The sequence below is a fragment of the Schistocerca cancellata genome, chromosome 2 (assembly GCF_023864275.1).
Source record: "Schistocerca cancellata isolate TAMUIC-IGC-003103 chromosome 2, iqSchCanc2.1, whole genome shotgun sequence".
Taxonomy (NCBI): domain Eukaryota; kingdom Metazoa; phylum Arthropoda; class Insecta; order Orthoptera; family Acrididae; genus Schistocerca; species Schistocerca cancellata.
Genome location: NC_064627.1, coordinates 658,515,201 through 658,539,926, shown reverse-complemented (window position 1 = coordinate 658,539,926; position 24,726 = coordinate 658,515,201). Strand labels below are relative to the sequence as shown.

Below are 24,726 nucleotides of genomic sequence, written 5' to 3'. Positions count from 1 at the left end.
CATAGTCATCTTAGCAGATTCTTGGTCGTCAGTTGTCTCATGACTTTCCATTCCTGATAGACCCAGACTTTCCAGAGTATGGCCTGTATGATTTCGGGAGGGAAGCTTCTAGGAATAATCCGTTTGCTTCCATCTTCTATACGTTGTGGCCACCTCCCCTGTGTCCAACGTGCAGTGTGTAGATGCGGCGAGTGCCTCGTTTGCATCTTTGTCATCGGAGTTGGGCACAGTGCTGGCGCTTATTTGTCACTAATCGTTTTCCTGCCACCAGATCTTAGTCACAACCTGGTCACGTCCTACTCCATATCAAAATTATGGTTGCCACGCCTGGGCAGCCAGATGAGTCCGGAAATCCTCCCAGTCAGCTTGGTGATTTGGTGATACTTCTTATGACCCTCTGGTGGGTGCAACCCCGTCTGTGCCCAGGTCAAAGGTCAGTGGCAGATGAGTCCGGAAATCCTCCCAGTCAGCTTGGTGATTTGGTGATACTTCTTATGACCCTCTGGTGGGTGCAACCCCGTCTGTGCCCAGGTCAAAGGTCAGTGACAGATGATCTGACAATAGGGCCAGGCATACAGTCGCGATGGCATTCGTGTGTGGCCCCCTTGATGATTGCTACATCCAAGACATCTGGGCGACAGTGATGTGGGTAGTGTGTGGCGTCATATGGCCCCAGCATTATTGTGCAGTTGTTGTTGGCCACTTGGAGCAGCCATCTGCTGCCGGTGGTGGTCACTCACGAGTTCCGCTCCGAATGTTTTGTGCTGAAATCGCCGCCAATAAATAGGTTTCCGCACATCGACAGTAGAGTGTCGACGTCCCTGGGTTGCAGGAGACAATTCGGCTAACACTATGCATCAATGAAGATCACTTGGCCAGTGGAGGGGCTGATGGCGACACCTGATACATCCAGTGTAGTCATCTTGGAAAGCAGTTCTGGCTGTTGGTGCAACGATGTTTTCACATACACTGCCATCCCGCCGCCCTCCGTTTCTCCATCTGTGTGATAGAACTGGAAGTTCAGTGCCCACATGTTTACTCCAGGTTTGAGCCAGGTTTTGGTGATGAAGCAGATGTCCACATCCTAGTCATGTAGTAACTGCCGAAACTCACCCTCTTTTGTCCTTATACTATTCGCGTTACACACGCAAATGGTGAGGCCCAGGACTCGTGTGTTAACCTTGTATGGGTGCCGTGGATGCTGGTGTGGTGATGGCCTGGGTGGCCGCCTGCACTGCAGCTACTATAAGCTGCGGAATCTGCATGATGAACTGTCTGAACTCGTTTAACATCGCCCTGAGTTCCGCAGCTTCAGTTGTCGCAGCTGGTTTCTCCTTCCACAATGTCATCTGTTGGGCTTCATAGACGGTTTGCGAGTCGGTAGTGATATTTAGTGGTCGCTGTCCTCGCCTACCGCACCCCTGGTCCGCCCTGGCTGGCGTCCGTCGCTCTGTCTGTAGTCCGCTCCCGATGGCGTCTGCCGCGATAGGCGCGTGCCCCGCCTGACGTTCGCGCCTCTGTATGTCAGTGGCGGCGGCTGGACGTTGTTGTGATGGCCTGGCTGTGTTGATGTTCTTGCTGTCGCTGCAGCGTAGCTCCTTTCCTGCTGTACTAGCTTGGATGGGGCTGGCCACCCTCTCTGGTTTGGGGCTACACGTTAAAAGGCACTGCAGCCTCGTCAGTTCGCCACATGTTTCTCTTGGCAGTTGCAGCATCTTGGAGGATCTGTCTTTAGGGTAGTGCAGTCCCAGCTGAGGTGTGTACCCGCACACTTCACCCAGTATGTGGGCATCTAGCACAACTGTGTGATGTGGTCACAGCACTGTTGAAGTACTGTGCAGGCCCTCTTTTTCTGCAAAGTTTTTCTACTGAAACTCCGACACTGTCCACTCACTTAACCTGGGAAGTATTCCTGTTTTCCACATTGTCATCCAGGATGGCAAGGAAGAGTGGTGTGTCCAAGTTGTCTCTACGTGACTTCATTTGCAAGGCAGCACTAATGTTGTAGCCCATTTCTTCTAGCAGCTCATTTAGGTATATTTGGTCCATGCTGAAGGGAGCTTGCAGAAGGCGACCTTCACCCTCTTCACTGGCCCTGAGATGAAGCAGAGGAAGCCCTCCTTCTTCACGAGGTCCATGTCCCCTTTGTAGTCTTTGGCTGTGGTGAAAACTTGGTATTGTTCGCTTCCTGTCACGTGAGCTGTGAAGTTAGCTTTCACGATCGATTTTACAAGGTGCATTCAAGTTCTAAGGCCTCCAATTTTTTTTTCTCCGGACTGGAAAGAGATAGAAACATGTGCATTGTTTTAAAATGAGGCCGCGTTCATTGTCAATACGTCCCAGAGATGGAAGCACCGAATGGCAGATGGCATTTACCGCCAGCGGCGAGAATGAGAACTGTTTTAAATACTTAAAATGGCGACGTTTTCCTTACTTGAGCAGCGTACAATCATTCGTTTTCTGAATTTGCGTGGTGTGAAACCAACTGAAATTCATCGACAGTTGAAAGAGACATGTGGTGATGGAGTTATGGATGTGTCGAAAGTGCGTTCGTGGGTGCAACAGTTTAATGAAGGCAGAACATCATGTGACAACAAACCGTAACTACCTCGGGCTCGCACAAGCCGGTCTGACGACATGATCGAGAAAGTGGAGAGAATTGTTTTGGGGAATCGCCGAATGACTGTTGAACCGATTGCCTCCAGAGTTGGCATTTCTGTGGGTTCTGTGCACACAATCCTGCATGACGACCTGAAAATGCAAAAAGTGTCATCCAGGTGGGTGCCACGAATGCTGACGGACGACCACATGGCTGCCCGTGTGGCACGTTGCCAAGCAATGTTGAGGCACAACGACAGCATGAATGGGACTTTCTTCTCGTCGGTTGTGACAATGGATGAGACATGGATGCCATTTTTCAATCCAGAAACAAAGCGCCAGTCAGCTCAATGGAAGCACACAGATTCACTGCCACCAAAAAAATTTCGGGTAACCGCCAGTGCTGAAAAAATGATGGTGTCCATGTTCTGGGACAGCGAGGGCGTAATCCTTACCCATTGCGTTCCAAAGGGCACTACAGTAACAGGTGCATCCTACGAAAATGGTTTGAAGAACAAATTCCTTCCTGCATTGCAACAAAAACGTCCAGGAAGGGCTGCGCGTGTGCTGTTTCACCAAGACAACGCACCCGCACATCGAGCTAATGCTACGCAACAGTTTCTTCGTGATAACAACTTTGAAGTGATTCCTCATGCTCCCTACTCACCTGACCTGGCTCCTAGTGACTTTTGGCTTTTTCCAACAATGAAAGACACTCTCCGTGGCCGCACATTCACCAGCCGTGCTGCTATTGCCTCAGCGATTTTCCAGTGGTCAAAACAGACTCCTAAAGAAGCCTTCGCCGCTGCCATGGAATCATGGCGCCAGCTTTGTGAAAAATGTGTACGTCTGCTGGGCGATTACGTCGAGAAGTAACGCCAGTTTCATCGATTTCGGGTGAGTAGTTAATTAGAAAAAAAATCGGAGGCCTTAGAACTTGAATGCACCTCATATATTCTCTTCAGATGTTTTGAAGGCGTCCACAGGCTGAATGCCGACAGGCGGTGGTGGATGCATCTTCTTCTGCTGTTTATTCTCTATGTTCTCCCTGCCTTCACCTGTGAGGACGAGGAACCGGTTTTTGGTGCGATACAGTCTGTTGTTATGAGTATCACCATGCTGGCTGTGTGTTTGCGTTTCAGCTCCACGAATCCATCTTTGTCTGGCATGTGTGGGGCTCTCATCCCCTTCTGTGAGGCTTTTTGTGGCGTGTAGAGTGTGAGGGTACCAGTGGTGGCATCTGCGTCAGTGCGTTTCATGCTGGTGGTGGTCGCTTTCGCGCCAGTTGGGCGCTTCAGCGACTTCTGCCACCAATGCCATCCTCTCAGCTACCAGCTTTGCCCCTTGCATAAGACCTAGCAATAGGGCAAGGCCCTCATCTGCCTCTGGAGGGTGTCAGCACTTGTCACAGGTGGCGTGTTCTGTGATGGCGTGGCCATCCGAAGTGGCCGAGCGGTTCTAGGTGCTACAGTCTGGAACCGCGCAACCGCTATGGTCGCAGGTTCGAATCCTGCCTCGGGCATGGATATGTGTGATATCCTTAGGTTAGTTAGGTTTAAGTAGTTCTAAGTTCTAGGGGACTGATGACCTCAGAAGTTAAGTCGCATAGTGCTCAGAGCCATTTTTGTGATGGCGTGCTGTCCTTGGCAGCCAAGGGCCGCAGATAGTCATTGTTGCACGCAAAACCGAAACTTTGTCCGCAACACTGCTTGTAGTGGTGTGGTGGAAGACAGGTGGTACTCCTACATTCAGGCGTGCGCTACAGCATGCAGGGGAAAGCCCCCGTCCACAGAATGCGCGCGCAATCTGTACTGTGTTGCACCTTTCTTCCTGGATTGCATCACCATAGGTGGTAGGCAGAATGCCAATCACTCGCTTCTACAGCCGAGGCTGCATCTGCATAACAAGGAGCCAATCCAGCAATGGCGTTCTTCTCATTCTCCGAGTCCATGCGCCAGTCCATCTTAGGTAGCAAGTAGGATGAGGCCTCCAACAACAAGCCACACTACTCGCTCCTGCAGCCAAAGCCACATAACGACTTCTCTAGCACAAATTAGTAGTCTTCTCGGAGTCCGACATCTTCTGCTAGTTCGTTAGTGGCGAGGGGCCAGATAGGGGAGCTGATAGAGCGAACTCTGCTGGACGGCGGTCCGCCACCTCCTACGCATTTTCACAACGGTCTGCACAGGAAGGCATCTCAGCGTCGAACCTTCCCATTTGTAGCACATTCTGGTAGTTTCTTATTCATGCACCAGAAGTATGTTCTGCAACATTCGATGGTATGTATATACAAGAGCGTGCTCTCCCAGAAATAAGTTCATTCCATTTTGTGACTTCAGTATGAGTCAAGAACGAAAGATGATATTGCTGCAAGTGAAACAACCAACAATGACATTTACATTCCTTTTATGACAAATATTTGACCATGTTTTCCGAATACGTCGCGACTTCCAAGGGTGTAGTTGGGCCGGACCCTAAGAGTTCAGCTTAAATTGCTGCGAGTAAAAGGAGAAGCTACCATATGTATAGCCTTTTTTCTCACAACACTTCGCTGTTTATTCGAAATATATCGTGATTTTCGAGGATGTGGCTAGGCAGGAACCTAAGAGCACAGCTTAAATTGTAGTGAATGAAACGAGCAGCAGTGGTATTTATAGTCTTGCTCGTCAGAAATATTTAGCTACAATCGAATCTTTAACAACACTTTCGTCTATTTGTCGGTCAAGAGAAAGATCGTGCCAAACTAGCGAGGGACGTCACGTGACTGCTTTTCGATTAAAACTGAATGCCAAACGCGCTTCCGATATTTAGTCACTAAACAAGAGGTTCATTGAAGTAGTTCCCAGAGAGCTACTTTCCAGGGTGAAAGATAGGCGCTGCGCGTGCGCAGCTAAGATGGTGTAATATCCTTGTTTGCTTTGCTTAAACGCTTGGTAAAATGTTGACGTCCTGAACATACTCCCTTAACGGACAGAAGCAGGGTAACCGAAGAGTAAGTTCCGAATCCGACGATTGTGATCACAAACTATTTTCAGTCGCATGGAAAAATAGTTTTTCCCATTCAAATATGCTGAGGATCTTTTGGCGTACTGTGTATTCTCTTGTCTGTTCCGTCGATTGCCCAATCACACCAGGCATCCTATTTCCACGCAAAATTAGCTTCAGTTTGTGCCCTTTCCCCGGCAGACAGCCACTTTATCACGTCTACTCCTAAAACGACCTTTCTGTGACATTGTGCAAGGAACCAATACAGATGTTAAAGCTGCCTGTCGCATCTCTAAAACATGTTGCTTCATGACCGTCAAACCACAAAAAGATTCAGAATGTGCTGTAGTGAAAGCAGCTACCTATTTCCCCCTGCCCAATACTTATAACGGCTAGGTTCCCTGAATGTTTCACTTAACTTCCCTGCCACATGATGCCACACACGAAAGTGTTCCATAAATTCAGTGCAATACTTTCAATTCCCCATCACTCGACAGAAAATCCGATTCCAATTCGATGGACATAAAAAATAAATTGCAGTCATAAATTTTATCTTTCACCCAATTGCATTTCTGTTGGGTTCTGCAAGTAAATACTTGTGATTTAGTGAAAATGAATAACATTCAACATGAAATAGATGAACACAGGAAATGCATCAGCAACTGAAATATTTAAGAACCCTCCACATCCACGCTTATTGTCAAAAAGTCGATCATACGGGGTATCAAATGAAATTTGTAACTGGATTGAGGGTTTTTTGGTAGAGACACACAGCATGTTGCTTTGGATGGAGAGTCAACGTCAGATGTAGAAGTAACCTCGTGTGTTTCACAGGGAACCGTGTTGGGACCCTTGTTGTTTATCTTGTATATCAATGATCTCGCAGATAATATTAACAGTAACATCATGATTTTTGCAGATGATGCAGTTATCTGTAATGAAATACTCCTGGAAGAAGCTGCATAATTATTCAGTCAGATCTTGATAAGATTTCAAAGTGGCACAAAGATTGGCAACTAGTTTTAAATCTTCAGAAATGTAAAACGAAAGTAACATAAAATTATCTTATGTATATTATATCAATGAGTCACTGCTGGAATCAGCCAACTGATACAAATACCTGGGTGTAACACTCTATAGTGATATGAAATGTGATGATCACATAGGCACAGTCATGGGTAAAGCAGGTGGTAGACTTCGGTTTATTGGTAGAATGCTGGGGAAGTGCAATCAGTCTACAAAGGAATTGCTTACAAATTACTCGTGTGACCAGTTCTAGATTGTTGCTCCAGTGTGTGGGACCTGTACCAGATAGGACTAACAGAGGATATTGAACGTATACAGAGAAGGGCAGCACAAATGGTCACAGATTTGTTTAATCCATAGGAGAGTGGAACAGAGATATTGGGGGAATTGAATTGGAAGACTCTTGAAGATAAACATAAACTACCCCAAGAAAGCCTGGTAACAAAGTTTCAAGAACCAGCTTTAAATGGTGACTCTAGAAATACACTACAATACCCTACGTATCGCTCACAGAGGGTTTATGAGAATAAGATTAGAATAATTACTGCATGCACAGAGGCATTGAAACAAAATAATTCTTTCCACGTTCCATATGTGAATGGAGCAGGAAGAAACCCTAATAACTGGTATAATGGGGCGTTCCCTCTGCCAGGCAGGTCACGGTAGTTTTAAAGTATAGATATAGGTGCAACAAAACAAGAGTCACGTTGATTATACCCCCACTCTAACCGAGACAGCTCTGCGCATACCCGAATCTAGCAGTTTGGGACGGCAGAAAAAAATTTCCCGATAGAGTGAGGCTGCTTACTCTCACTATACGCCAAACGGATACACACCAAATAGCCAGAAGTTACGAGAAGGGGCTGCTTATAGCGCGAGACTCCGTTGGCAGCTGCTTGAACGAACCATTAAGCCCGGTCCACACGCAACGATCTGTCTGCGCAGACATCGGCGCAGATGTCTGTACATGCAAAAGATCGCTGCAAATGTGGTGTGTTCACACGACACAAACCACAATCTACTACTCGCCCGCCATCTGCCGGTGTAGAAAAGAAATATCAGTGGCAAGGGACTACGCTCCCCGTAAACGTCAAAAATTTAATTCAGTTATTTTGAAATATAGAAATGGAGGAAGTTCTGTTGTGGTCTGTGTTCGCAACTTGTGTTGCAAAAAACATTCAGACCAATCGCAGGAAACAGAGAAAGCTGGCAAAATGGTGTAGACAGTGGCTGCTAAAGCGAAAGCAGTTTTCTCACGTAAATTTACTGCGAGAGTTGCAGGGCGAACCTAACGACTGGCGAAATTATTTGCGGATGGATGTCGAAACTTATAATTATCTCTTAATGCTTGTAACCCTTCATATTATGAGAAAAAATACTTGTATGAGAAGGGCAATTTCCCCTCATGAACGGCTGGCGGTAACATTGACACTCCAATTTCATCTTCAATTGTACTCCTGCTTGGTCTTGGCGTTTCTTGATCACTAAGAAAGCTAAGCAGATCAAAATACCATAACATTGGCTGGTATACTTGATCTACTCCTACACCAGATCTTCTAGATTTCTGAACTTTGGATAACTCTTTTCGGTAAACAGTTCGCAAGGATTTTATTTTTATTACTGCTTCTCTGTTTGCCGAGGCGTCAACTGCACGCAATTTTTTCAATTAGAGCATTGTGTGCTGCTGTCTTTTTGTCTCGGTCGCCGGTCACTATATTCTTTACTTTTAATCTTCCACAAACATGGGTGGTTTCTACATATTTCAGTGAATTCACTTACGAACTCTCGGGAACACTGACGAGTATCAGCCATTTTAATGCCCTGTGCGCACAAATACAAACACTAGACTGAGCAAAAAGCTGTTTCGCGCCAGATTTGCGGCGATCTCCTGTCCACACGCTCCAACTTGTCTGCGCAGATGTGGTTTGAACCCACATATTTGAGAGTTTTCGCTCAAACCTTCAACTCCAACTTCCAGGTTTGCACACACCTCAGGTTGGTGCAAATCTTCTGTCCACACGCAACGATCTGTCTGCGCAAAAGTCTGCGCACATCACATATAATAAATATTTCGAAGATGCTAGCAATCGATGTACGCTAGTCGATCAGATTGACAAACTCAAAGATGGTAGGGGGTTGTGGAAGAGGATTGGATATGGATATTTGAAATTTATGAAAATTTTTTTTAACTATTTTGTTATATTCATAAATTAAAACAATTCCTAGTGAGTGTAGTGTGGTCATCGATCATAAACAGTTCATGGCATTACAAGTGAAGTGGTGTTGGTGAGCATCTAGCATAGTGTTTACATTTTCTGTAGCGTGCAATGTTTTTCATGCAGTTGAGTTGTAGTATGTTGAAGAGCCACTCTTTAAGGATTCGGTATAAAATCTGCTATATTCTGCTGATATCGACTGGTTTCTCTAGCGTAGACGCTTATGAGTAACGAAAGGGGAGCATGCCGGTTTAGGAAGCAGAGTACATACCGGTATTGTGTAAATGTTCGATAACAGAATGTTTTCAGGACGGTAAGTATTATTTGACTGCTATGAGTATTACTTATTATCAATTGATAATCACTGACATGGCTGGAGGCTTGTAGCTGTTAAAGAATCCCAAAGTTGAAAATCTTCCACAAGTTTGAAGGGTTGACTTTTACTTGTATTGTGTTACACTTGAAAAATGAACTTATCCACTTATTAAATAACGACAGTCTACAGTGAACGTTTTGAACAGTATTCAGTTGCAACGCAGCTGTAAAATCTATTCATTAATGCTTTAGAAATGTTTTTCTGTAGTGATGCTTTTTTCGAGCGTTGTATAACAGATTCAAAGCTTTCCTAGACCTCTGAGTTCCCAATTCTGACGAATAATACATCATGATAATTATTTCTCTCTGATAATGTCCTATGAGAAGCGAGATTCGTAATTTATGTTAATATACTGAAGAATCTGCATCAGTAGCACATCTTCCATTAAACTACTTAAGGATAATAATATTGTATCGAAAGAGTGCCAGGCAAAGCGATTCCATCTTAACTAACGCATTATCTGCACCTGTAAAGGAAACTATTAAGAGGAAAATGGGAGGAATAGCACATGTTATTGGAAAATACATGAATTTCTTTGATTTTATTGATCATTTATCTTATGCCTCTGGTACAGAAAATCGTCAGTGAATGGAAGAAAGTGAATAGTGCAAGATCGAAATTGGGCTTGAAAATCTACTGTAGCAGAGAACTGTGTTTAATGAGCACGTCATAAAAATTACTGGTAGTGAAGTTACACAAAAGCAGGTGATTAGATTTGAGGAGGAATGAATGAATAGCAACAGAATTTTAGGGAAGAGGAAAAATATTAGCAGGAATGATTTTGAGAAACCATGAAGGGTTTTCAAACCTAAGATTCACATGTGTCTGAACATGACAGTTTATGATGACTTTTAGTGCAGAAATGGAGTGCTGTTTAGAGATCAATAAAAAGATGGATTTTGGAAATTAGTGAGAGAGAGGTAATACAAATAAATGATTCAGGGAACAGACTGGACTGGACAGGACAATATAATTAATTCTTTCTTTTATTGTTAATTTGTTCTTCCAAGGATCACATTACAGTGATACTGGCTTTGTCATCATGGTGCATTGAAAATAAATAGCTTAAAAATATATATCCACTCAGAATGTTCAAGTATTCTTTATGAGGATAGGCCAGATGGTCAGTCATGTCCTTGATGAAGAAACGATACCAGCATTTGCCTGAAATGATTTAGGAGAACCTAAATCAAAATGACCAGATGAGCAAACTCCATCCTGCTGAATATGAGGTCAGCATCTTAACAAATGCACTGCTTGATTTAGTTGGTCCCTGTTGTACAATGTTCTTTGATATAAACACAGTTTTTCTCTTCATCAGTGCACAAGAACACCCCCTAGTGACCGCGGACCAAGAGCTTGCTGCCGTGCCTCTTGCACCAATTCCGGACCCTTCAGAAAACTGGCTCCGTAAATGTGCCACTGTTCACCAAGCATGTCTTCGTGTTCATCTGTCAGTATACCTGAAAAATTGATGCTCCGTAAATGTGCCACTGTTCACCAAGCATGTCTTCGTGTTCATCTGTCAGTATACCTGAAAAATTGAGTTGGCATCCTCCATCATAAGTAAGGTGTTGAACTCAGGAGGATAATATGATTTCTGGGGTCGACAGAAGCGTCTGATCCCACGCGTCGGCTTTGACCCGTGATGTAAGGGTGTTGTCGTGTGTGACGTCATGACGGTGCGGAGTTTGGTTTGAGTGTGGCTGTCTCCGGTTCTGTTTTATCTTAGTTTGTTTACTTTTCTGATCTGTTCGTTCTATCTCATGAGATTTTTTTTTTTTTAAATTTAAAAACGCTTATTACTTATTTTAATTATCTGTTTCCTCCAATTTCTGTTTTAGTTTATTATATTTATCTTTCTGATCTGTTCGTTCTATCCCGTGAGATTTTTTTTTTTTTTTAAAAGACAAAAAACACTAATCAGCTACTGAAGCATCTTTATCTTCTATGGGTTGCAGGGGTTACGACCCCTGGGGAGGTGGGTGGGTATTCATGCATGGCTGTCTTCACTTACACGTTGTAGCTACGCAAGACGTCTAAATTTGTTTATATTTAGTTTCCCCCCCCCCCCCCCCCCCCCCCACCCAAAACACCCCATTTCCCGCGCTTGTCCTGTTAGTGTCATTAGGCTTCTTGTGGAAAGTGTGTGTGTTTGTTTTTGTTTCCGCCATATTTGTGACATCATGGGTCAAAGCAGACGGGCGGGATCGGACGCTTCTGTATTTCAGATTTCTGTCATACAGTGTAGATCTTTGTATGTGATTTTCTTGCCAAAGCATTGCAGTATTGTAATGTGACAAGGTAGTGGCATTAGCCACATTCATTATTAACCACTACTATTAAGTCTTGTATGTCATCTTTAATTTATATTATGCATTAGTTATCAAGAATATTTTAGCTGCCTTTTTAAACAGATGTATTTTAGTAATCATTTTCGTTTCCTTGGGAAATGTATTATAAAATTTTATTCCCTGATAGCAAATGCTGTTTTGGGGTTTCTGTTTGTCTTTCTAGTAAATATAAGTCCAAACTGACTTTTGTTCCATGATTATGCATAAAAATTTTAGTGAAATGCTTAGTAAGTTAATGTTTTTCCTTTTGTGCACAGCAGATTGGTAGATGTAGGCCTACTCCCTTGGTGCAATAAGGATACAATGAGCCTGACTGCTAGTTATTAATACTACAGCTTCTTTCTGCAATTTGAAAATTTATCCTTGTTTTGTGCTTTGAATGCCTAGAAAAGAATTCCATACCTCAGAACTGAGTGTATGCGTACATTGTATGTCACCACGAGACTTTTGCTGTTACAGACTGTTGATAATGTTAATTGACAATCAGAAATTTTACCTAAAAGCTTTGTTATACAATCTATAAATTTATCATGAGTATTTAATGTGACAGAATTGTGTTCCCTCTTTATTTTGAAGCATGCACTACTTTTCTTTATGTTCAGTGCTAATTTATTATATATGGCCCAGTCCTAAACATACTTGAGTTTCATTTGCTTTCTCGAATACGAGTTACAGTGTTTTATCAGTGACAACGCTGTTGCTATCTTCAGCAAAGAGATCTTTTTCCCCATGTCTTATAGTATCTGGAAAGCAATTGATGTATGTTAATGAACTGAATTTGGCAACCAATACATAATTCTGAGGATACTTATGTTTATGTGTTGCTTGTCTGACAATTGTTTTACTAAAAAATTATCATGAGCAGATGTGTGAACCGCTTTGTATAAGACTGGAACCACTCATTTTCCCTTCCTCTTACATCTAGTGTATCTGGCGTGTGTGGTAGTATTTTACTGCCAACAGTGTCAAAAAACCTGGACAAGTCTATGATTGCCTGTAACACAGTCATCCTTGTGAAGAAGTTTTGTCATTTTGGAAACCAAAGTATGCTTCATTAAAAAGTTGTATCTATTCATGTAACTCATTAATTTTGTCTGCTAGGGCAAAAGGATTAGAGAGTGTACATGTATCAAATAATTTATTTATTTATTTTTTCAGAAAATAATCATATCAGAATCACACTCAAGTTCAAATGGTGGAAGAAGTAAAGGTTTAAAAGAGGAGCAAAAATACTGTCTTATGAAACATGCATGATAATAGTGTACTATAGATTTTGCATTCAAAATAAAATATTTAGGAATGAATTTTGACTGTCAGTCAAGTTAGAATGAGGACACAAAGTTATTAGCCAAGAAAACGTGATTGGCATATTATGTTTGCCATTAGTGTGTGAAAGCAAGGGCCTAATCATTAAATGTTATTCCTATGTACACTCGATCTTTAATTATTTGGTAACGTTATGCACAAAATATGGGCATAATTTTCATTCCACATTAAGGGGAACATGAATAATAAGAATAAGGCTCACTGTGAAAATCTGTTCAAACATGTGGTAGTTCAAACTGAACTGCCCAAGTACATTTACTAATTTGTAATGCACTTAATCCATTATTGGGAACAAGAAACATATATAACTTACATTTACGAAGAAAAAATAGACTCCAAACATTATTTTCTGCTAGGTAATCAACCTGTACAATATGTTGCTCAAAGAAGCTGTGAAGAGACAACGAAAGCCAACATATTTTATCCTACAGTTAAAGCATACCTCTTACCTTATTAATAATAGGTGTATAGTAAAGGATCATTTAGATAACACACTATATTGATTGTTAAAACAAAGCTTAAGCATATTGTAAAATATCTCTGCAGTATAGAGAGAGGTTATAATTATACATCCACTACTTGACAGGGCCCTCATGAAAACGAGTGATAGTTGGACAATGAAACTTTGTGGAAACATTTGTAAGCACATGTGGATGAGAAATAATGAGTAAATTATTGAAAGAAACACACTTTAATTTCTTCATGAAAGTGTAACATTTGTTAATTGTTTACCATGATTATGTTCCCTATTACAAATATTGCCCAGTCTGACAACCATTTGCATCCATGACAGCCTGAAACCGCACTGGAGGTACCATTTCACTATATTGTTCGTAACACTTTTCAAAGGTGGAGCATGGAATGTTCAGCTATCTTGACACAACTCATTAACTGCTTGAAGATCACACATTACGCATGACATCCAGCATTCTCAGCCATAGCAATGATGACTTCTCCAACAATTTGTGACACAATTAGCATGAGCCTCTCCCAGGAACTATTCTCATTTTGCCAGTTAATTTGAACTTCTGAATTATGTTCTTCAACTATGGTGTGGAAAGATGACCTCTCCATATTCCTGTAATGCATCTGTACTCGCAAAAAGCAGCAGTGTTATGTGTAGAGCACTGCTTACCTTTTTGAGAAGGCTCATGTTGACTGTCTGCAACTTTAGTGCACATTGATCTTTGTGTTTCAACCCTACTTCACCGTACCAGTGCCAGCAGCTAGTGGCAAGCCATTACACTAGCACTACCAGCAATGCAAATCCTGCAGCGCTCTGTCTGGACATCATTATTATGAAGTCCTTAACCACGTGGTAAATAGTTTTCTGTGTACCCTGTCTCAAATAGCGAAAGCTTAATTGCAACCACCCTGTACTTTTTCAGTATAAAGTGTTATAGTTGTCTCCATTATCTAATTTATGGAACACAAGCCAAAATTCACTTGAAGCACTGATAGAAGTACACTGACACTGATAACTGTAAAATAGCTTAGCCAGTGACAGAGAAAACATGAAGAGATTTAACCACAAATAATATCCGATTTGTGAACAGTTCCTTATTAACAGTCATTATAAGAATGATGTATCGGTGGCATCCAATTAGTACATGGCTGGAGTAAACAGTCTCAGGTCTGCTGCCTGCCATGGTTGTCACTATATGGTGCTGTAATTTGGATGAGGGGCTACCAGATGCAAAGATTGTAGTTACAGCAGAAAGTGCTGTAATCAAGACACTGGACATAAGGAAGGAGATGCTGGTTTGGATGTTAACTCCTTGAGGCAATCTGACAGGCATTTATGTGCATGTGCTGTCAAACCTTCAGTCAGGGATGTAAGTTGTAGAGTGGCTTCAGTACAGGCAGTAGCTGATGCTTCAGTTGTCACTGGAGCTGGTGTTGATGGCACCTCCAAGTTTGATGATGATGGGAAAAGAAAGTATAGGTGGCAGTCCAGGTCTGCTTGAACCTTTACTAGCAGCCATCAAGCATGCTGGTCATAGTTGTCAAGTCAGACCAAAGGGCCCTGTGCTTAGTGTCAGTAGTGCAGGTGGACGCAAAAGACTAGGCGTCAGCAAGAGCAGTAGTGTGCAGTGTTAAGGTGCCTGCAGTAGTTCTGCAGGACTGATGCCCCACAAGGTGTAGCTGTGTAAGAACTGAGAAATGTGAGCAAATCATTGGGAGAATTGGTATTAGGACTGAAAACCTGCCCACTGGATTTAATATGCATCCCATTTCCTCTGCTTCAGCTAGCTTAAAAAAGGTGAGTGATTCCTCACTGTTTGCAATTGTGTCTGAAGTGAATCTCTTGTTGTTATCCATTAAAAATTTCGGAGTGCCATAAATAGCAAAAATTTGAAAAAGAACTATAATTGTTGTGTGTGACATTGTAGCACCCATTGTGTGTGTACATACAGGAAATGAGAATATACATCAGTAATTATAAACCACACGTGATTCAGAAAAGGACCCTCAAAAGTCGACATGCATATATTTTCACAGTTCAGTGGGTGTGGACCAAGGAAAAAACTTTCTCAGTTGCCACCTGTTTGGAGGATCAGTTTGCATGGAAGGGAACCAGTAGTTTGAAATCTTGAGTGAGTGACTGACCAATAGACCTAATGGCTAATTTTCATGTGATCACCCTCTTACCCCCACCCCTGTATCTCTGGTGTAAGAGCCATTTCATGAGAGTATGAATTTGAGGAACGAAGAATTGTTCTTGATTCAGAGACAGTGTCATAGGGAAAATAACACTTGAGAAGTGAATTTGCTCAACATGGTAGTCTTTTGGGCCAGTCTTACTGTACACGAGCTATTTTGCACAGTATTGGATCTTTGACAATCTAGGAGGTAACTACACCTGACTGTACTGGGAAGTAGTTGATAACAGAACAAATGTTGTTGTCTGAGTGGAAAGGACAACTCCATGACAGTTGAAATAGGGTGCAGGACCTGTGGGAAGTTGACAGAGCATTGGCATTTAACTTACTGGCCAGGAGATTGGTAACATATTTGATATTGGTATTAGCGAAGCAAGAGAGCCAGATGTTGTTGACATTGTGTTGTTTCAATCTCAAGAGAATTGCAAGGTCCAAATAATGACCTCAAAGGCATGTTTGTGAATTGGAAGTGCACTATACAGTGATACAAATGAGATTTCTGGACTGTGTAAAAACTGGCCAGTATCTCTTTCTCAACCTGTGACTGTGTTGGGATTAATGTTTTTTATGTATAAGGTTTGCAGCACTCCATTCCATTTCATTTCCTGTGACCAAGAACCGTTCCTATACCATAATCTGAAGTGTCAGTTGTTTCTATGTAGAATTTGCTGGGGCTGTATGGAACAAGGCATAGTTTCATTTTCCAATTTTGTTTCAGCATTGGGAAACCCATTCGCAATTTAGAGACTGCTCAAATTTTGGCATCTTTGCATTAAAGTGCATGTTATGGGACTGAATGTTGTGCAACTTTTGAAAATGGAATAATAATTCATTTTTCCCGAAAATGCCTCAAGTTCTTGTAAAGACGGAGCGGGCATTCTGAAATTCATGAAATAGTGTGTAAGACGTCCTGTTTACTCAAAATTAACTATCTATATATTGCATTAAATTGCACTTCATTGCAGTTCAATGCAGCATAGTGAACAATAACTCTAGGTTTGCCAAATGATTTTATGTGCTGCACCCTTTGACTCTGTGTCATTTACATAATTGACACATGGGAATTGGCTGAATAAATTGCTGGAATTAGGATTGGAAGATCGTAGTATTGCTGGCAACAATGAAAGGAAGTCATTGGTACTGGAACAGGCTGAAAGGAATCTTACTTACAATAAAGTGCTGTGACATTGCATCAGTTGGAATCTAGTGATACCTATCTGAAAAATCTGTTTGTGTATAATGTTTGGCTCTATTGAGAAAAGAGAATAAATCATCTGTGCATTGAATATAGTTTAAATGAGTGATAACTGGAGCTTTGATTGCCTTAAAATCCCCATGTGATCAGTAAGATTCTTTATATATCTATATTTTAAGCTCTTGATTTTTTTATTCTGTTACTGTGACAGTTCTTATATCAATGTGGTACTATGCTTGGATGAAATGAATAAATAAAATAAGATCTATTCTGTTTATGAATCACTACACGAGATGCTACAATGTCACATAAGACGTGTGATAAGATTAGCCTAATCAAACTTGGGCAGTGTGACTCTGGTGTAAAATATACATTATGAGGTACTTTGTGCATCATAAATCAAAAATAAGTCAGAAAATTCTGTGTTTTAGTTTTCAACTGTTTGGTATAGTATTGCTATGGGAACCACACTAACCTTTTCATGTTCCTGAAAAACCAAACTGATTAAAGGCATCTATTCCAAATATGGTTTGAGTGTATGGGAGCAGCCCTACAAAAAAGGTATTTCCCTGGATACATGTTTGTAGACTACTGGGATTACAGATTGACATTTAATCAGAATCAACTGTTGTTTATATGAGAATAAAAGTCCAGATTGCTTAGAGGTAAGTTTTCCAATTCAGCAGTGAAGACAGTTGCATCCATGACTACCTGGAACTTTACTGGTTGGCACAGACTACATAAGTCGATAAGTAATTTTTATGATGTGCCTGTTGATGGCTGCCACTGTGCATGTAAATGATGCGCACCATTGTCCTTCTTGAAACAAAATCAACAACGAACAGTGTGAGATTGTCAGACACTCCTGACATGACTAGAGTTAAGGGATTGGGAAAAATGGAGCACACTTGTTTCGACAATTCTGCTTTGAATGATTGACAAGATGCTGAGGAAGAGGTGAGCAGATAGACCAAATGTCTTGTGTATGTTCCCAAGTTGGCTGTGACATTCCTGGAACTTGATCATTCACTATGGTGATTTCTGGGCTGCACGAAAGATGTCATTCTGCTGCCTGAATTAAGGGATAACTTTGTGCAATTGCCGTAACTTCAGAAAGTGATGAGAATGTCTAGCACAGTGCCTGTGTTCAAATCTTTTTGTGTGATGCAGTCATGAATTAAGGAATCTGCATGACTGTCTCCTACTCAGTCAGTAGGATTGTGATGAGACACATGTAACTGAACACACATAACTGAAGTGACACAACCACGCTGGTACTGCCTAATTTTGTTTGTTATAATACACAGACATCAGTTCAACAGTATGGGAAAAGGGCAGTGCATTAAGGTCCTTTAAAGAGTGTAATGTATGAATCCATTAAATTGTGTGGTCCCTTACTTCTATGGTATGCTGCATAATTATGCTGAATATATTTTTAGTAATGTATCACTTGTCACTCTTTAAAGGAAGTCTAAGCTGTGGTTGGGGTGGCAGATGACATTGACATCAATGCTATGAGAATAGCCACATGTGGTTGGAACGGTTTCATCTTTTTCTGTTTATTATGTAGCAGTTCCAGTAACACTTGTTACATTCTTGTCCACATGGATTTGTAGCCCCTCATTGACAATGTTTTATGATACATGCATAACCCAAGTTTTTGAAGACAAGTCTAAATACATAAGAAGTGCTGATAAAAATATTCTGATGCTGAATAGCCTCATTGTTGACATGAATGAGTTTAACCAGAATCAATGTCCAGTTCATAAACATTGTAGCACTAATCGTGTTGTTATTTACTTCAAGATGGCATACAAATAATATCTGCAGAGAATAAACAGGCACAAATCTATGACTTGCGGTAGCTGTTTTCATAAAACACTGTGGTTTGGATGGTGGTGCTGCTTGACAATAAATTTCTAATCAGCAGTTGCAACCCTGCAACTGGTGGACCTTAGTGACCATATCAATATAAACACCTGACCATGCCAGAGGTGGTCACAAGATGTCCGGGAGCTTTGATGATCATCTCTGCTCATCTTCCAGAGCTAAGCATCTCATTCGTAATAGATGGATACTGACTCACTTTTTTAGACAGGCAAATTGGAAAACATGAAGAATGTAATGGAAAGGTTGATATGGTCAAGTTCCTGAAACCATTAGAAATGTTGTGCATAATGCCTAGTGATAACGTAAAACTGAGTTCTAGGATGTTGTTGTTGTTGTGGTCTTCAGTCCTGAGACTGGTTTGGTGCAGCTCTCCATGCTACTCTACCCTGTGCAAGCTTCTTCATCTCCCAGTACCTACTGCAGCCTACATCCTTCTGAATCTGCTTGTGTATTCATCTCTCGGTCTCCCTCTACGATTTTTACCCTCCACGCTGCCCTCCAATACTAAATTGGTGATCCCTCGATGTCTCAGAACATGTCCTACCAACCGATCCCTTCTTCTAGTCAAGTTGCGCCACAAGCTCCTCTTCTCCCCAATTCTATTCAATACCTCCTCATTAGTTATGTGGTCTACCCATCTAATATTCAGCATTCTTCTGTAGCACCACATTTCGAAAGCTTCTATTCTCTTCTTGTCCAAACTATTTATCGTCCATGTTTCATTTCCATACATGGCTACACTCCACACAAATACTTTCAGAAACGACTTCCTGACACTTAAATCTGCACTCGATGTTAACAAATTTTTCTTCTTCAGAAACGCTTTCCTTGCCATTGCCAGTCTACATTTGATATCCTCTCTACTTTGACCATCATCAGTTACTTTGCTCCTCAAATAGCAAAACTCTTTTACTGCTTTAAGTGTCTCATTTCCTAATCCTACTCCGAACTTTTCTTTTGTTTCTAGGACATTAGTTGTAACATTATCAGCAAACTTGGTTGCAAATATGTATACAGGCTAGAGAAAAATTGTGTCATGACATTTTAACACTGGATAGCTCACGCCAGTAGGAAACAAAATTACTAATGTTGTGTAGCTCGACAAAACACCATTTTTAAACTACGGAAATTTGGCACCATGTGCTCCGATTGGCTGTGGGTTTGCTCTGTTGCCATTTGTCGGTTGACGGGCAGCACTATGATTGTCGGTTCACACATACAAATGTCTCTTGCCCCACCATTGCCCCAACGTGATACGCACATGTGTCAAATAGGTTCTGCTGTTTGTGTCCACCTCATGTCAGAGGCATTCACATGTAAGCTACACTTCAGAGCACATGCACATTACCTGTGATTTAGTCTTACAATAAGCATGGCGGCACAGTATTCGCTTGAAGGACAATGAGGTATGGTTTTTGTTTATGGACTAGCCGGCTTTAATGCACATGAAGCTCAATGGTTGTAAGAGGAACGGTGCCCAGCAAGACGCCACCCACACCTGCAAACATTTACAGTAGTTCACCAGCGACGTGGCAAAACAGGCTCATTAGTGGCATATCATGGTGATGCTGGAGGACATAGAACACGATGGGATGCTGCATTTGAAGAGATGGTTCTCGAGCGCTTCGAGGAAGCACATACGACAAGTGCTAAAGTGGTTGGACACAACACGGGGGTCACTCAGCGGTTAGTCTGGGAGGTGTTGAGGGGTGACGGCCAGCATCCATTTAGTTTCCTCCCTGTCCAAGGCCTAAATCCTGTGGCAGACTATGAACTCACACTAGAGTATTGCTGGTGGTTTCTGCAATGTGTTGAACGAGATCCCAACTTCCCCGCCATTGTGTTGTTTACCGATGAGTGCACATTCCATCAGGATGGCTGTTACAACACTCAAAATGTTCAATACTGGGCAAGGGGAAATCCACACATCACATACTTCCACAGACACCAGGAATGATTTTCGTTCAACATTTGGGTAGGAATTGTGGGTGACCATCTGATTGAGCTGGTCCGTCTACCTCGTCGACTTACTGGGGTAAATTACCTTCACTTTTTGCAAGAAACTCTATCCAGCCTGCTGGAAGATGTTCCCCTGTACATACGGCTACACATGTTGTTGCAGCATAAGGTGCGTCCACACATGACAGTCATGCTGTGCATGGATATTTAAATGAACTCTTCGACGGTTGAGTAATTGGCAGAGGTGCTTGTAGGACATGGCCCCTGGATTCACCAGACCTCACGCCACTGGACTTTTCCCTGGGATTCGTCGAGGTTCTAGTTCACCCACCCGGACATGGACCACCTAGAAACAAAGAGGAATTACTGGATCATATTCAACATGCCGTCAATCACATCAGGGCAATGCCAGAAATCTCTGAAAGAGTTTGGCAAAACACCGTTGGGCATTACCAAGCTTGTGTCATGTCAGAGGGTTGCTAGTTTGAGCATCCGCTTTAAATAAACAATGTCCTAGCTACAAAAAAGGCCCTTTTCAGGGCCAACACATTTGTAAAAGACTTACTGTACATGAACAAGCAGCTGTTGATAGGTTTGTTCCTGGTACGTCTTATCATGAAACTACAATGGATGTGTTGGGACCCTGGAGTGGAAGGTGGGCGCACTACCACCGAGCGTGCGGCCCACCTTGGATACATTGCGATCTCCAGCAGGCATTTGCGGTCATGCCTTGTCCAGAGCATCCAGCAACAGTGCAATCCCGCAGCCAATTGGAGTGCCTGCACAAAGTATCCATAGTTTAAAAATGGTGTGTTGCCGACCTACACAACATTGGTAATTTTGGTCCCTACTGGCATCAGCTACCCAGGGTTTAAATTCAGTGACACAATTTTTCTCTGCCCTGTATATAAAAGCTGACAAAATTTTAATTAATGTAATACTGGAAAGTCCTGGATGGAATACAAATAATGGAACAAGTAAATATTTTTGTAGAAGAGTAGATGAGAAGTAGAAAGAAGAGGGAAGGACGAATAGCACTGCAGCCCAAAATGGAGTAAGGAGTTGTATTGGGTGGAGTGGATGAGGAGAAGAAAGAAGAGGGTAGGATGAAGAGAAGGGAGAATATGAGCTAGGGAAAGCCAGTAAAGAAAGAGGGTAGGAATGTGGTACCAGTGAGTTCACTCTGGTCCTGGTAGGGGAAGTTTCATGGGGGTGGGGGGCTGCAGGATAGAAAAAGGGAAGAGGGAGAGTGTAGAGATGTATAGGTGTAGAGTAATTGACATGTGAATTGAACTAATGCGTAGAGCTGGTGAACTGCAGGAAATGGGGTGGGGAGGCACAAGAGTAGGTATGAGTGTCACAAAGGAGGTAGTGGAGATTGAGACAAGGGGACTAGCAGAACCAAGGAAGACGTAGGTAGAGTTCCCACCTATACAGTTGAGAGACAATGTTCTTTGGCTGGAAGATCAAGATGTCACTGGTTGTAATGTCACCATCGATGTCATTTTTGTTGTGCCAAGTGACATACACTGTCACAGGGTGTCAATTTTACTATTGGCCATTTGTTAAAGTGTACAGTGTTTGACAGCCATGTCCGCGTAAATGTCTGTGTAGAAGTTGCAGTGGAGTTGGTGTACAATGCGGCTGTTTTCATAGATGATCCTGCCCCTAATGTAATAAGAGAATATGCCTGTGATGGGACAGATATCATGCCTGTGGAAAGGGAGCGGGAGTATGTGTGCCATCAAGAAGATGGAACAGGATATTTCATAGTTTGGGTGGTAGTTGGAATTTTTTCTTGGGAGTAGTGGGAAGAATATTCCTCTTTTCAGTGCACAGTGAAATATAATTGAAGCCCTGGCAGAGGATCTATTTAAGCACCTTGGCACTGCCACAAGGTTGTTCTCCGTCGTTGGTCTGTTCTGATGTTCTCCAACCTTCTCATCCAGATCGTTGGGTAGGTGATGAGCTGTACACCAGTGACCATTCCCTGATCTGAATACATCTACCAGATTGAGCTGTACCAACAAGAAAACTGCCCACGTGGTTGCATAGAAAGGTGAACGTGGGTGCTGCACAACAAATGCCTGTGTTTGATTGTCGAGGCAGCTTTCAGTTATGAGTTGATTATAACCCCAAAATGGGCCAGCACATCACTGGCAAATCAGTGTTGAAGTTTTTGAGACTGCAGTGAAGACCACCTGTTCTTCTGTGGAGTGATGTTGGATATTTAGATTTCAGCTAACAGTGTAGCTATAATCAGTACGTTACAGGCAGTCAATGTAGACTCAGCATTGTTTCGACAACACATATTACGAAAAAACTGTGGTATGTACAGCCATCAGTCAAACTGATGCAGACCATCTTGTTCTAATCACTGCCCTTGGCAGTCAGGATCCAGCTTTATGTCTCTACTAACAATAAGTGATTGCCGAGAGGACAGTTCCTCTAGTGATGAAGTTTACATCTCGCATGGTAACTTGTCTCAACGTTGATAGTACTGACACAACACCACTATATTGCAGTGCCTCACTGGGAATACTAAAGAAATCTTTCTCAAGTAGTTTAATTTAAAATGGTGAAACTGATCAGTCTGTCATGGAAGGAAGCTATTTAACTCCCTTCTTAAGCATGGGAAGGACAGGAAATGCTATTACAATGCTGTCCTGACCAGCCAAATGGGGAAAAAACTTGGAATGAATAGTCAACTGCAACCACATTTTGATCTTAGAATCCAGGCAGCTTATAGTAGCTTTCACTGTAGATTCAGAAGGCATCGTACAGTTGATAACCTCACCCTGCTGGAGGTAGCCAGAAACAGGCCTTTCTGTGCAAGCAATGCCTGGCTTTTGACCCTGAGATGCCTGTAATAATACCTGTAAGCACTGTATTCGCAGACTGCCACAAACATGGGTCAACCGGAAAGGCTTTCCTGATATGCTTATTTTGTCTCTCTCTACATCGTTTCAGATTTTGAGTTCGTGACCTGCTATCAGATCATTTTATACAAGATTATGGTGTGCCCCAAGCTAGTGTTTTAAATGAGATCCTATTTTTAATAGCTATACATAGTATTATATCCACAGTAAAGAGTCCTCTGAAGTTGTATAGGTTAATTGCAAACTTAAGCAACTGTAATAAAAGCCCTGTTAAGACCGGAGAAAAAAACCATTCTGTTTCAGTGACCACAGAGAATGCTTTAAAATAAAGCATCTTCTGTGGTCACTGTAACAGAATGGTGTTTTTCTCATGCAATTTTGTTTGTTTTGATCATTAACGGCTCACATGCTATACTTATTACTATAAACAGTTTTTATTCTTTTGTTACCCACAGTTTTTTTGTTGTTCATCCATTCTTCTTCATCATCTACATCTACGTTTATACTCCGCAAGCCACCCAACGGTGTGTGGTGGAGGGCACTTTATGTGCCACTGTCATTACCTCCCTTTCCTGTTATGGTGGTATGTTGGTTGAGTATCAGCATTTGCACACAGCTCCTCCAATGCACTTGACACATTCACTCTTCTGTGTTGGGAAGTATCACTGTCCTCTAGTCATTTTGTATGTTTTGTTTTGCTGTTGTGGGATACGTTCATGTTTTGGTTGTTTTTAGAGTGGTGGAGACATCTGCTATTGCTCTGTGAGGGTTTATATTTCCCAGTTAAGGAGAGAGAGAGAGAGAGAGAGAGAGAGAGAGAGAGAATCACATTTTTATTTTATTTATTTCCTATGTTAATTAAATAAGTAATTTACTTTTTTAAAGTGGTGATATATAGAGGGAAACATTCCACGTGGGAAAAAATATATCTAAAAACAAAGATGATGTAACTTACCAAACGAAAGCGCTGGCACGCCGATAGACACACAGACAAACACAAACATACACACAAAATTCTAGCTTTCGCAACCTACGGTTGCTTCATCAGGAAAGAGGGAAGGAGAGGGAAAGACGAAAGGATGTGGGTTTTAAGGGAGAGGGTAAGGACTCATTCCAATCCCGGGAGCGGAAAGACTTACCTTAGGGGGAAAAAAGGACGGGTATACACTCGCACACATACACACATCCATCCACACATATACAGACACAAGCAGACATATTAAAAGGCAAAGAGTTTGGGCAGAGATGTCAGTCGAGGC

At 42.1% G+C, this 24,726-nt stretch overlaps 1 protein-coding gene across 2 annotated transcripts in view; it reads left to right on the top strand.

The window, feature by feature from the left end:
* The first annotated feature begins 8,729 nt into the window (after positions 1-8,729).
* LOC126162339 (cleavage and polyadenylation specificity factor subunit 1) overlaps positions 8,730-24,726 on the top strand; it is a 316,445-nt gene continuing 300,448 nt past the window's right edge. The window contains exon 1 of one of the 2 annotated variants that reach the window (XM_049918776.1): positions 8,730-8,895. The gene's annotated coding sequence lies outside the window, so the exon portion shown is untranslated. Of the gene's footprint in view, positions 8,896-8,935; positions 9,139-24,726 lie in introns of those variants that run through there. The other variant, XM_049918777.1, reaches the window with a different exon arrangement.